This window comes from Rutidosis leptorrhynchoides, chromosome 6, assembly GCF_046630445.1.
Source record: "Rutidosis leptorrhynchoides isolate AG116_Rl617_1_P2 chromosome 6, CSIRO_AGI_Rlap_v1, whole genome shotgun sequence".
Classification (NCBI taxonomy): Eukaryota; Viridiplantae; Streptophyta; class Magnoliopsida; order Asterales; family Asteraceae; genus Rutidosis; species Rutidosis leptorrhynchoides.
The window spans coordinates 332047590-332060436 of NC_092338.1; the positions used below are offsets into that span (position 1 = coordinate 332047590).

General features: G+C 33.4%; 1 non-coding gene across 1 annotated transcript; it reads left to right on the forward strand.

Moving 5' to 3' along the window:
- The first annotated feature begins 8892 nt into the window (after positions 1–8892).
- Positions 8893–8999, forward strand: LOC139856675 (small nucleolar RNA R71). Its single transcript, XR_011762141.1, has one exon. It is a non-coding gene; the product is annotated as a small nucleolar RNA R71 (small nucleolar RNA).
- The last annotated feature ends 3848 nt before the right edge of the window (positions 9000–12847 follow it).

The following is a 12847-nucleotide window of genomic DNA, read 5'->3' on the forward strand; positions in this document are numbered from 1 at the left end:
CTTCCAAGTACAAACCGCGCCCAAAACTAATCAATAATCACTAACACGAGTGAGAATGGTCCTAATACATCCATTAAACCCGAACACAAGTGCCAAACACGTGTCATACCCATTTTGACACTTAAACCCTAATTTTGACCCATAAAGGTCAAAATCTCATCCTTTACAAGTTTTGACACCAAAACACATTTAACTTGGTTTAATACTTCAACTTAATCCATTTTAAGTTTATACACCTCTTTAAATCGCCAATCGGGTCATAGTCACCACCAAACCCTAATTTGACCCAAAGTCAAAGTTAGTCAACCAAACAACCTCCAATGGGTTCCAATACTTCCATAATCGCTAACTAAAGTGATTAAACTAAATTTCAAGTTCTAAACATGGCCAATTGTTCACCAACTCAAAATCCACCAACAATTAACAACAAACCCGATTACTAGCTTCACTAAACCCATTTCATCACATAAAAGGGTTTTACAACTAATTAACTCAAAACCCTAACTTGAATATCAAATTAAATAATTGAAATTCGGAGTTTGAGCTTACCAATACTATCACCGTGTAGCCGAGAACGAAAGGAACAACTTTAAAACCCGAGACTTTGATCGATTCGAGCTTCTTCTTCCCCAAAACCTCAAATCTCTCTCTAGACCTCTCTCTCTCTCTAAGAATGGATGAGGATGATGAATGGATGTGAAATGATCCAAAGTTGGATCTAAACCAACTGATAATGCCCACAAATCCGGCCCCATGTGAAATTACCCAAATACCCTTCATTTAAAATAAATAAAACAAGATAGGTTCTGTCAGCGCGTTTGCGCGGCGCGCGGCCGCTTTGCGCGGCGCGCAGATTGACAGATTCAGCTCTTTTCCAATTTTAATATATATAAATATTCAACGAAGCCCGATCTCATATGCCTTTAATAAACAAGTATACAAAATAAATATTCGGGTCTTACACTTCGTAACTCATCTTCCAACTTCCTAACCTCGTTCCTTGGACAATATTCGTTGATTAACATTGTTTTGAATTCTTCCCACGGAGTATCATAAGCTACATCTCCTCCTACAGCCTTCACATAATTTTTCCACCACGTGAGTGCACTATCTTGTAAAGTGCACGATGCATACTTGGTCATGTCCTTTTCAACACAACCACTGATTTTAAACACAGTCTCCATCTTTTCTATCCACCGGGTTAAACCGATTGGTCCTTCTGTTCCACTGAATGATGAGGGCTTGCAAGCTTGAAAAGTTTTGTAAGTGCACCCCACACGAGGATTTGGGTTAACTGCAGCACCTCTTGCAGCCTCGACCCATAACATTCTGTCGTTCACTCGCTGATTGATGAGTTCCTGGATTTCTTGTTCCGTCATTCGATTCAATCGCGCCATTTCCTAATGAAAGAAAATAATTATTCACATGGATTATTATAGATGTAGTGTGTATTTATAGTACATTATAGCTTGTTAATAATATGAACCAGGTATTATTATAAAAGCCTTTTCTTCTTATTAGCGTTTTATAATTATATCTAGGGTAGTACCTACCCGTTAATGTCCATACTTAATAGCTTAGTACAGAATCAATTACTACCATCTAAATAATACTTAACCATGGAAAATTATTGCATTTCACACTTCACTATTTTACATATGCTTATCTTACATCGAACATTAAGCAAACCACACTAATAATATTATACAAAACATTATATGATCCCATGGTTTAATACGGCAGCGCATCGTTTGGTCTATTTTCTAGGACGTTTAGGTTCAAAGAATCGCTTAACGCTTATCCTGGCTGTCTGCCTATATTTTGGCTGTGGGACTGAAGAACTGGATGCCGGGATAGAACGAATAGGAATAGCGGGAATAGGGGTGGTAGTGTCTAGTGGAGTTGGTGCCACATCATCCTTACTAAACTCGGGATTTGAATTTTCTAATTCATTAGCCTTTCGTTTCTTTCCTAGTTCGAACTCGTCTTTTGTAATTTCCTGTATTTCTTCCTCGGGTTCACTTTCCTCCTCGGGTTCACTTTCCTCCTCGGGTTCACTTTCCTCCTCGGGTTCACTTTCCGGGTTCTCTATAGTCGGTTCATCCGGAATTTGTGAGTCTTCCCCAAAGATATTATTTTCGTCATCGGATAGGTTAATGACTGGAACACCATCTGAAGATTCTGGTTCGGAGTCGCTGAACGTGATGACAAGTTTTGAGCCCGACATCTATCACACAACAACTAACCCATTAGTACTACATAATATTTACATATAAATTTTAACCAACAATGATAAGCAATGGTTTTTAAATCAGACCCGGTCAAAGTCCAGACTTACTAATGTATCCTAACGACTTATCAGTTAGACACACTAATGCAAACCTGGTTCGCTAAGACCACCGCTCTGATACCACATGTCATAACCCGTCCTTAACCATAAGAACGTGTTAGATAACGTATGATTTCATTGCGAGGTATTGACCTCTATATGCGACATTTTTAAAAGAGAAACTGCATATATTATACATTACAAACCATAACCATTATTTTTGTTACAAGCTTTAGACAATAAAAAGATGATTATCGTTTAGCGATAATCTTCGACTTACAAACTTTACATATAATGATAACAACACGATTTCGAGCATATTTTACAACACAAATCCTTGGGTATGCAGTTTTATTTTTGACACAAATATGCGTACGCAAGATCCTGCTCAAATTCAACATAATGCAGCGGAAGCTTTAGTAATCACCTGAGAATAGACATGTTTTAAAAGGTCAACATAAAGTTGGTGAGATATAGGTTTAATGCCGGCAGCAATATATATATATAGACCACAAGATTTCGTATATAAACAGTTTAATAAAAATATTCTAAGTGGTTGAGCACTTGGTAACCATACTTAACATTTAATCACGTCGCATATTCCCTTTATTATGAAATCTTACTACACCGTACCAAGTGTAGTCACGAAACGAAGTGCTGTGCAACCGTTGAATAATGGTCGTCCAGTCCGGTTGGGGTTGTCAGGCCCGATAGATCTATCAACAGGATTCGCGTTTACAATACCGCTGTAAATAACAGTTACCAAGCTACAGGGAAGTATGCCAGTGGTACAACTCAACGTAGAATATATTTTTCAGTTACTTGTGTCCATAACGTAAAACATAAAATACATGTATTCTCATCCCGAAATATTTAGAGTTTAAAAGTGGGACTATATACTCACTTTCGTCTTGAAGATATATATATAATTTGACTTGGTCTCCGGTTGATATCACGAACCTATCCATATATAATATATCAATACCTTTTCTTTTTAAACAAACGTCACATATATATACTTGTTATACTTTTAATACTTTGAATAATTCCTTAGTCCGTAGTTAGCAGTTCGTTGTTAGTAATTCAATTTTAATGGTTCATTTTTAGATGTTTAATATACCCGCAATGAAATAAATAAAACCCCCAACGAAATAAATAAAACCCCATCGTATATGTATTGGTCGAGATTAATCTTGACCCACGGTACCGGTGTTGTCAAATGACGTGTTGCGTACATAAAGTACCGGTGTTGTCAAATGACGTGTTGCGTACAATCATGGGATCTTATGATTAATCTTCTCGTGTTGTTTACGGGTGATCCTGAACCATATAAAATTGAATTATAAGTACATATATATAAAATATCATGTTAACTTAAAAAGATGTGATTTATTTAATTTTTCCCAATTATTTTCGTGGCTAAACTAGTCTTGGATATCCGATTTTGTTTCGGTCATAGTTTCTTCGTTACAACTCCGTTTTCGTTGATTCAACTTGCCATCTCCTTGGATCGAGTCCCTCTTTAAGACTATGAACTGTAAATACCTTAGTTTGTATTCAAAATCACACGGCATAGTTCAAACTTTAGTGAAACTTATGAAGTTAATCATTTTCCATCATGTAAACAACCTTAAATGATTATTTTTCTAAAAATACTTATACTTTGAGTTAAATCATGAAATTTTTATGTGTTATCATATTCATAGTAAAAATCATTTTTCCAGATAATAAACCTCCAATTCAAAGTTTAAGATGGTTTTTAATTATCCAACCCAAAACAGCCCCCGGTGGCACTCCGACGTCGTAAAAAACAGTTTTTAAGATAATCTTTGAAAAACCAAGTTATACCTTGTTAAATTAGCATATATTTAAGTTATATTACAGGTCTTGGAGTATTTTAAAAGTTAAGTTAGAAGGATCTATTTAGTTTGCAAACAAGTTTGAAAACATTCAAACTATGTTCTTGTTGTTAAAATTTTATACCACAAAATAAGATAGCTATATATATATGAATCGAATAAGGTTATGAACATAGATTCTACCTCAAGTTCCTTGGACAAGGTTGTTGTAAAAGAGGAGTAAGAACTTAGAACCAAAAGGGTGATGGAAGTGGATGAAAGATTGGAAGTAAGTTGGTGTTCTTGGAAGGATTTCTTGAAGTGTTTTTGTAAGGTTTTCTTATGAGGTTTAAGTGTTGTTTTTGAAGCTAAATGATGGGGAAAATGCTTGGAGATGATCAAGTATGAAGTTAAGAGTATTTTGAGAGAGAAATGGAAGTGTAAGTATGAGAAAATGGGGTGAAGAAATGGTGTGCATGCATAAAAACGTTTTTAGGTTATAAAGGAAAAAAAAGATACCTAACTTTGTTTTCTTGCTAAATAATTCATGCTACTTGACAAATGGTTGGTTCCACATGTTTCTTAATCATTTAAGGCTGCTAAGGAGCAGATTTTTATTAGTATATACCAATAGTAAATACATCTAGAAGCTGCGTATGATACGGGTACATATACCCTAGGTATACGTATAGAAATCTTTGAGAAAACGGAACGAGGATTCAAATATAGCTATCTTTTGTAAATATACTTATATTGTTTTATGTATTTAAGTCTTTAAAAGTGATTAAATACATTACTTATACGATATATGTATAAACATTATAGGTCATAAGTATTTAAGTCAAATAACGTTACGTATGGTTATCGTTTTGAAAACTTAAGTTAGTAGTTTCAAAATATACTTATAACTTATTGTTATTAATACAAAATGAGATATTAAAACATTCTTAGGTCATGTTAAATATGTATATATACATATATATACACAAACGTATAATTATCATATATTGTATAGTTCGTGATATCATCGGTCAAACTAGACGGTCAAACGTTGTATAAAACTCTTTTCGAAAAACATAAGTCTCGACAATTTGGATTGCTTATCATGTTGGTAAGGTTTAATTTATGTAAATATTAATCTTATAAGTATAGAACGATCGAAAAAGTGCGGGTCGTTACAACATGTCAATTTACCATTTTGCCCCTTAAAATCCCTTAAAAAGAGCTAAGTCCGGATTCTGTCCAGCAGGACTGCCGCGGCGCGGCTCAATTCGTCACGGCGCGACACATAAAGGGAAATTCTACCCTTCTTAACCCACTTTCTGATCCAGGTTTGCTTTGTTTGTCGTGGCGCGGTCCCGCCCGTCGCGGCGCGGCGTTTGCCTAGGCCTGGTCACTTCGACAATTTAACACAAAACGATGGTTCAAACAACTAGCACACCTCATTCGCTCTTCCTATGCATGCCTAAGCTTCAACCTTAAGTCTCGCACGACTCAACTCCATCGCGACACATACATATACACGCTCACGCACGCATTCTCAAATATATATATATATACATATATATATATACATATATATATATATATATATATACACACACACACATACATGCACTAACTCATAAACTAACACTTTGGCACATTTAATCACATAAACGAACAAGTTATAATCATGCTAATAATTAAGTTTGTACCTTTAAATATGTACAGGAAAAACGGGATGTTACAATTTATGTTCTCTCCGAGATAACAATAATTTCGGCATTAACACCTAGTTTTATCGTTCATAAATATGTATAAATATGATTTTGAATTCATTTAGTTGAAAATTTTTCAAATTTTCACAAAATTTGGTAATTATACTAAGTGTAAACCCGAGAGAATTTATAACCCTTCCCCACACTTGAGATCATGCAATGCCCTCATTTGCATGAAATCAGACTATAATTATAAATTCATGAGGGTGATTAGTGTAGAAAAGTGATTAAAAATACCCAGTTTGTAATTACTAAGGTCGTCGAATGATAGATGGGGCGCCTCATCGTTCATTCCTTTTGTTGTAATTTCACATATGTTTTGCGTCTTATCATCAAAATTAGTAGCTTTTGCTGAACTTTAATGTCAGTCTTTGAAAATGCATTGTTTTACCCTATTTTGTACATAAGATAAACTACAAACATATAATATATATATATATATATATATATATATATATATATATATATATATATATATATATATATATATATATATAACCTTTATTTATTAAAACAATTTAAATGAATACTTTTTTAAAATTTTGTTTCCTTTTACTTTAGGTAGTTTCGGTATGTTTACCTAGTCCGTCCCTCGACAAAATTTAAAATTTGTCGTTTTTAAAGCGATTGTTTTAAAAGTAAAGATTTTTGGATTTTTTTTTGTATACTTTAGATCAATAATATTAAAAAGAATGATAACAAAATTTGTCGCCCCGCCCTCGCATAAAGCAATTTTGGTTCCATGACCTAGTCTTTAACTTACGATGAATTTTAGAAATTATTTTTTTAAACTTAATGAAATAAAGTAATGTTTTGTTTTTTTAAAATCACACAAAAATTAAATTTAAAAATGCGTATTAATTTAATACAAAACCTACAAAACAAAAATTCAGAATGGAGGGAGAAAACTAGTTCTTTAGTGTCTACTAGTGAAAAAGACCAATCGAATTCCATTCTCGGAACTACACGAGAATAGAACAACTAACTCTAGACAGCATTTTCTTTTAGAACATTTGAATCTCCCCATACTTAGGTAGCTGTGGTGTCGAAATTGTGATTAACTTCATCGTCAATTTCCTTTGGACCATAATCAACTTGCATATCTGTGACTTTTGCTTTAAGCCATTGGTCGGATTCCTGTGTAATATCCACAAATTCAACTAGTTTTGCCTTTTCTTTATGCGATAGATTGGATACTAATCGGTTACATAACTTAAAGTTCCCCTTGGTTCTGGCATCGCGAATCCGTTTAATAAGTTTCTTCATTGAACTGTTAATAACGGTTTCATTTAATTTCGTATCAACAACGGGGTTCTTTGTTATCAGGTCATCATTAGGTGTTATTTCATCTTCCCCACACTTAGGCATTTTATTATTGTTAAGCACTACCGTTGGAGTTGGTAAAACAACATGCTTCTTACCAATCGTTTGTGTTGGTTTAACGGTTTTGGTTAGTGGAGATTTAGACTTTCGACTCACAAAGGTGATCGATTTTTCATTATTACTAAGTGTCATTCTACCCTCTCTTACATCAAATAATGCCCCGGTAGATGCTAAGAATGGTGGACCTAAAATTAGAGGAATGTTTGGGTCCTCTTCTATGTCAATGACAATAAATTCGACTAAAAAGGTTAAATTACCCACTTGAACAGGTAGGTCATCAGCAATTCCAACTGGGTGCTTAATGGTTTGATCAAAGAGTCGAACACTCATTTCCGTTGGACTTAACTCACCTACTCCTAATCTCTTATATAATGAAAGAGGCATAAAACTCACACTCGCACCTAAATCTGCTAGTGCATCATACATGACACAATCACTAAGTAGACAAGGAACAATAAATTCACCCGGATCACCCAACCTGGGTGGAGATTTTGGTGGAACTGTCTTCACTGGGTTTACTTTTACGGTTTTTGTTTCTTGCACTTTCTTATTCTTCTTCTTCTTTCCAAAGGTATCACAAAATTTATTACCTATCACTTGCTCATACTCAACTCCTTTTCTTGGAAACGGGATGGGTGGTCTGTATGGTGCCACCATTGGCTTTACAAACTCGGGTGGTGGTGGTGTTGTAACTTCTTCATTGTTACTCACATCTAAAACCTTCCCATCTTGTGATGAAGGTTTTTCAAAATTTGTTGACACCATATTAACATTCTCATTCTGAGGATTTACTTCAGTATTACTTGGTAGCTTTCCTTATTCCCTCTCACTCATCATGCTAGCAAGAGTACCTACGTGTTTTTTTAGATTCAAAATGGAAGCTTGTTGAGTTCTTAATGACTGATCAAACCTCTCATTTGTTTGGGTTTGAGTTGCAATAAATTGTGTTTGAGATTCCATTAGCTTTGCGATCATTTCTTCCAGATTTGGCTTTTTCTATTCGGTTTGTTGTGGTGGTTTGTACAAGCTAGGACTTTGTTGATTGAAAGTGTTGTTTTGAGTTGGTTGGTTATTCAGACCTTGTTGGTTGTACGAGTTATTGTTGGGTCCATTTGGATTGTAAAGAGTGTTTTGATTTCAATTAAAGTTTGGCCTTGGCGGTTGATAATTATTCTGATAATTATTTCCCGGCCTTTGGTTCATGTATGAAATATTCTCACATTGTTCCATCGTTTGCTCAATGTGACAATCTTTCGTTAAGTGTGGTCCACCGCATTGCTCACAACTGATTCGTATTGCGTGAATATCTTTAGTCATCTTTTCCATTCGTCACTCGAAAGCATCTATTTTTGCAGAAACGGAATCAAAGTCATGGCTAGAATCGGCTCTAGCCGCTTTAGATGAATGAAAGATATCTTTTTCTTGGTGCCACTCATGTGAGTCGGAGGCTGTGTTATCAATGATTTTGTGAGCTTCGGTTGCGGTTTTCTTCATAATGGAACCACCAGCTGCTATATCGATGTCTTTTCGTGTAGTGATATCGCATCCTTGGTAGAATATTTGTACTATTTGATAAGTGTCTAAACCATGTTGCGGACATCCTCTTAACAACTTTCCAAATCTTGTCCATGCCTCATATAGAGTTTCATTTGGCTTTTGTGTGAACGTAGCAATTTCTCCTTGAAGTCTCACGGCTTTAGATGCTGAAAAGAATTGTTTAAGAAATTTTTCAACTAAAACATCCCATATATCAATCGCCCATTCAGGTAACGATTCTAACCAATCTTTGGCTTCTCCCTTTAAAGTCCAGGGAAATAACATGAGATAGATCTGTTCATCCTCAACTTCTCTGATTTTGAATAGAGTACAGATCCTATTAAAGGTTCGAAGATGTTCGTTTGGATCTTCTTTTGGCGTACCACTATATTGGCATTGATTAGTTACCATGTGTAGGATTTGTCCTTTGATTTCATAATCTGGCGCATTAATGTCTGGCTTAATAATGGCGTGACCTTGGCCGGTGCGTGTGGCTCTCATTCGGTCTTCCATACTTAGAGGTTCCACAACTTCCATAATTGAATTTGTTGAATCTGAATCACTAGAGGATTCTGATTTAATGGTTTCTTCCTCGACAATCTCTGGATGAGTAATTTTTAGTTCCAGAGGAATGATTAGTGGTTCAGGATCTCTGAATTGTCCCTGAATATCCTCCGGATTCTCAATTGTGTGGTCGGGTTCAAAAAATGGATTATCGGAAATTTGAATTGGAGTACTTGGTCGACTAGATGACGATTCTAAAGAAAAATCAACGGCGACAATGTTGGCTAGATGTCTTGATCGAGTTACAGGTGGTGAACGTATGAAAGGTGGTGAACGTTTTGCTCGGTGCATTCACTGAATATCCTATTAGTTATAAAAATAAAAATTATATAAGTTATCAAATTAATAGACTTTTCTGATTTTGCCCATGTTTCGAATAGCCAATAGATGCAGCAGGTACCCAGGACCCTTTAAATCGGAAGCCCACAACTCGCCACTAACAAATCCAACTATTACTACGAAACAGAAAATTCAGATGTCTATCAATTTAACTGCTTAAAATAAGTTTTCGTCAAAATTTTAAAATAAAAATCTATGTCCTAAAAACTAGAGCGTCGAGAAATAAGAAAGAAAAAGAGTGCGTCGAAAAACGTCGAAAAATAAAAGGTCAAAAAATAAGCGTCGAAAAATAAGAAAATGCAGCGTCGAAACTTAAAAGTCTAAAAAACAAAACTAAAAATTAAAACTTACGTCTAAAGGTATTAAAGCTTAAAGGAATTCTAAATTCAAAACGGCAATCACTTAAAAAGTACCAAAATCTTAAAATGGCGTCGCAAAATTCTAAAGTACCTAAATCTTAGTCTAAAGAAAAAGCACTTAAGGGATTTTACTGCAAAGCCTAAAAATCTAGAAATAAAGTAACTATGGCAAAATACTAGTCTTAAAACTAATTACGAACGATAAATTACAAATTACAAATTAAACTATAAAAATACGAAATATAGAAATAAAACTTAAAGTTATAAAAATAGAATTTTTATAAAAATATTATTTTTATATTATTTTTTTAAAAAAAGTATTAATTTTATATATTAATACAACTAATTAGAACTTAATATTATAAATTAAATAATAAAACTAAAACTAATATTAAAAACTAATTAATTAATTAAACCCTAATTAGGTTAAATAATAGTAATAATTAATAATACTCCGTAATTAATGATGTACGATGATCAGACCAGGCGTGTCAGAATAAGCCATGCGGTCGCATGGGTTTATGCCTTCACTCTCATGTGATCGCATGGAGTGCAGGTTCAGATCAAATGCAGGTCGAAAAATTACAGGTTCAGTTTTTTTTTTTACTTTTTTTTTACTTTTTTTTTACTTTTTACTTTATAATTTTACAAAATTTAAAATAAGTAATTAAAATACACTTATATTTTTAAGATCTAAAAAAAATTATTTTATACTTTATAAAATAAATATTTTTGTTTTACTCTTTTTTTTATATTTTAAATTTTTATTTTTAATATATAAAACGTATTTTTATGACAATAAATTAAAACTTAATAAAATTTTTTTTTTTTAGAAAATAGCTTTTCGCTTCGGCGTTAAGTTTCCCCGGCAGCGGCGCCAAAAACTTGATGTGCAAGCGAAGGTGTACGAAATAATATTATATTTTACTACGAAATACGATACAATTTACACAAGTTTTATTTTTTATATAGATGGGATATACTTAAACCTTGCTACAACACTTATATGCAGTGTACCTAATCGTAGAGTAGTGTAGTTTTTAGTAAGTCCGGTTCGTCCACAGGGAACTAGCCAAGTTTAACGCTATATTTTTAAAACTATATTTGTAATATTATTATTATTATTATAAAAAGGGGGTTTTACCGTTTAATGACCGGTTTGTCGATTTTATGTCTTAAGTCACAATTAAAACCTAATGTAAAATATCAAATATAAATATAACTTAATTTAAAGCTTAAAGTAAATGACGATAATTAAAGTACGATAAATTAAAATGCGGTAAATAAAATGACGGTAATTAAAATTGCGATAATTAAAAGTACGGTAATTAAAAAATGCGATAAGATATAAAATAAAGGAATTATGCTTATTTAAACTTCCATAATCATGATGTTTGACGTGTTGATTTTAATTTATTACCATGGGTTAATTGTCCTTTGTCCTGGATTATTCAATATGTCCGTCTGGTTTTTGTCCATAACAGTCCATCAGTCATAAATATAAAGTGCGAGTGTCCACGTCAAATTATCCTCATACCCGAAGTCAAATATTCCAACTAATTGGGGACTTAAACTGTAATAAGGTTTTAATACATTGTTAATGATTACACCAGGTTATCGACTGTGTGCAATCCAAGGTTTTAATACTTTATTAACAATTACACCAAGTGTACTTGTATGTAATCCACCCCTGTTTTAATGAGTCCATTGACTATTAATCCATTCCCGTGTCCGGTTAAATGAACGATTATTAGTATTTATAAATATCCCGCCCATCGTATCCGATCGAGTGTATGTGGTTATTTATAATTACATCAAATTGTAAATCTCTATATTAAATTAACGAATTATCATTCAGTTAAACAAATATAAAGCCCATTAATAGCCCATAGTCTAATTTCCACAAGTGTCGGTCTTTTGTCCAAACCCTAATTATGGTACAAAGCCTAATAACCCCGTCTTTAATATTTAATCTAACATCACGATTACTTCGATTTAAATAAGCATAATAATAACTTAGCTACGAGACATTAATTTAAAAAGGTTGAACATAACTTACAATGAGTATTAATAGCGTAGCATTACACGGACAGAATTTCGACTTACACACTTACAACATTCGCCACTATAACCTTATTATTATTAAACTTTAATATTAAAATTATAATTAAAATATAAATATATATTTGAGAGTGAGAGAGATTGAATTCTATTGTCCATAACTCGTCTAAAAAACTGACTTTTTATAGAACTTGGCCTGCTACAGTAACTCATGCGAGTGCATGAGTTTTGTGCCTTCTGGCCATGCGATCGCATGGCCGCCTAGGGCAGCTCACATACTTTTGTTTTCTTATTTGCCAACATTTTATTTAATAATATATAATATAATATATATAATTTTATATAATTATATATATATTATATTATATTCTTGTGCATAGTTGACTCGTAATTTTAGGTCCGTTACGTCACGCGTTGATAGTTGGTTCATGTCTCGGTTCCGAATTTTCAAACGTCCTTGCGTACTATTTAATATCTTGTACTTTGCGTTTTGCGACTTGTACTTTTGTAATTTTGAGACGTTTCTCATCAATAAATTGAACCACTTGGATTATACTTTGTACTTTTTAGCTTTTTGGTCGTTTGCATCTTCAAATCGTCGAATCTGTCTTTTGTCTTCACCTTTTATTATTTAAAAAAATATCACTTGTAAATAGAACAATTGCAACCAAAAGCTTG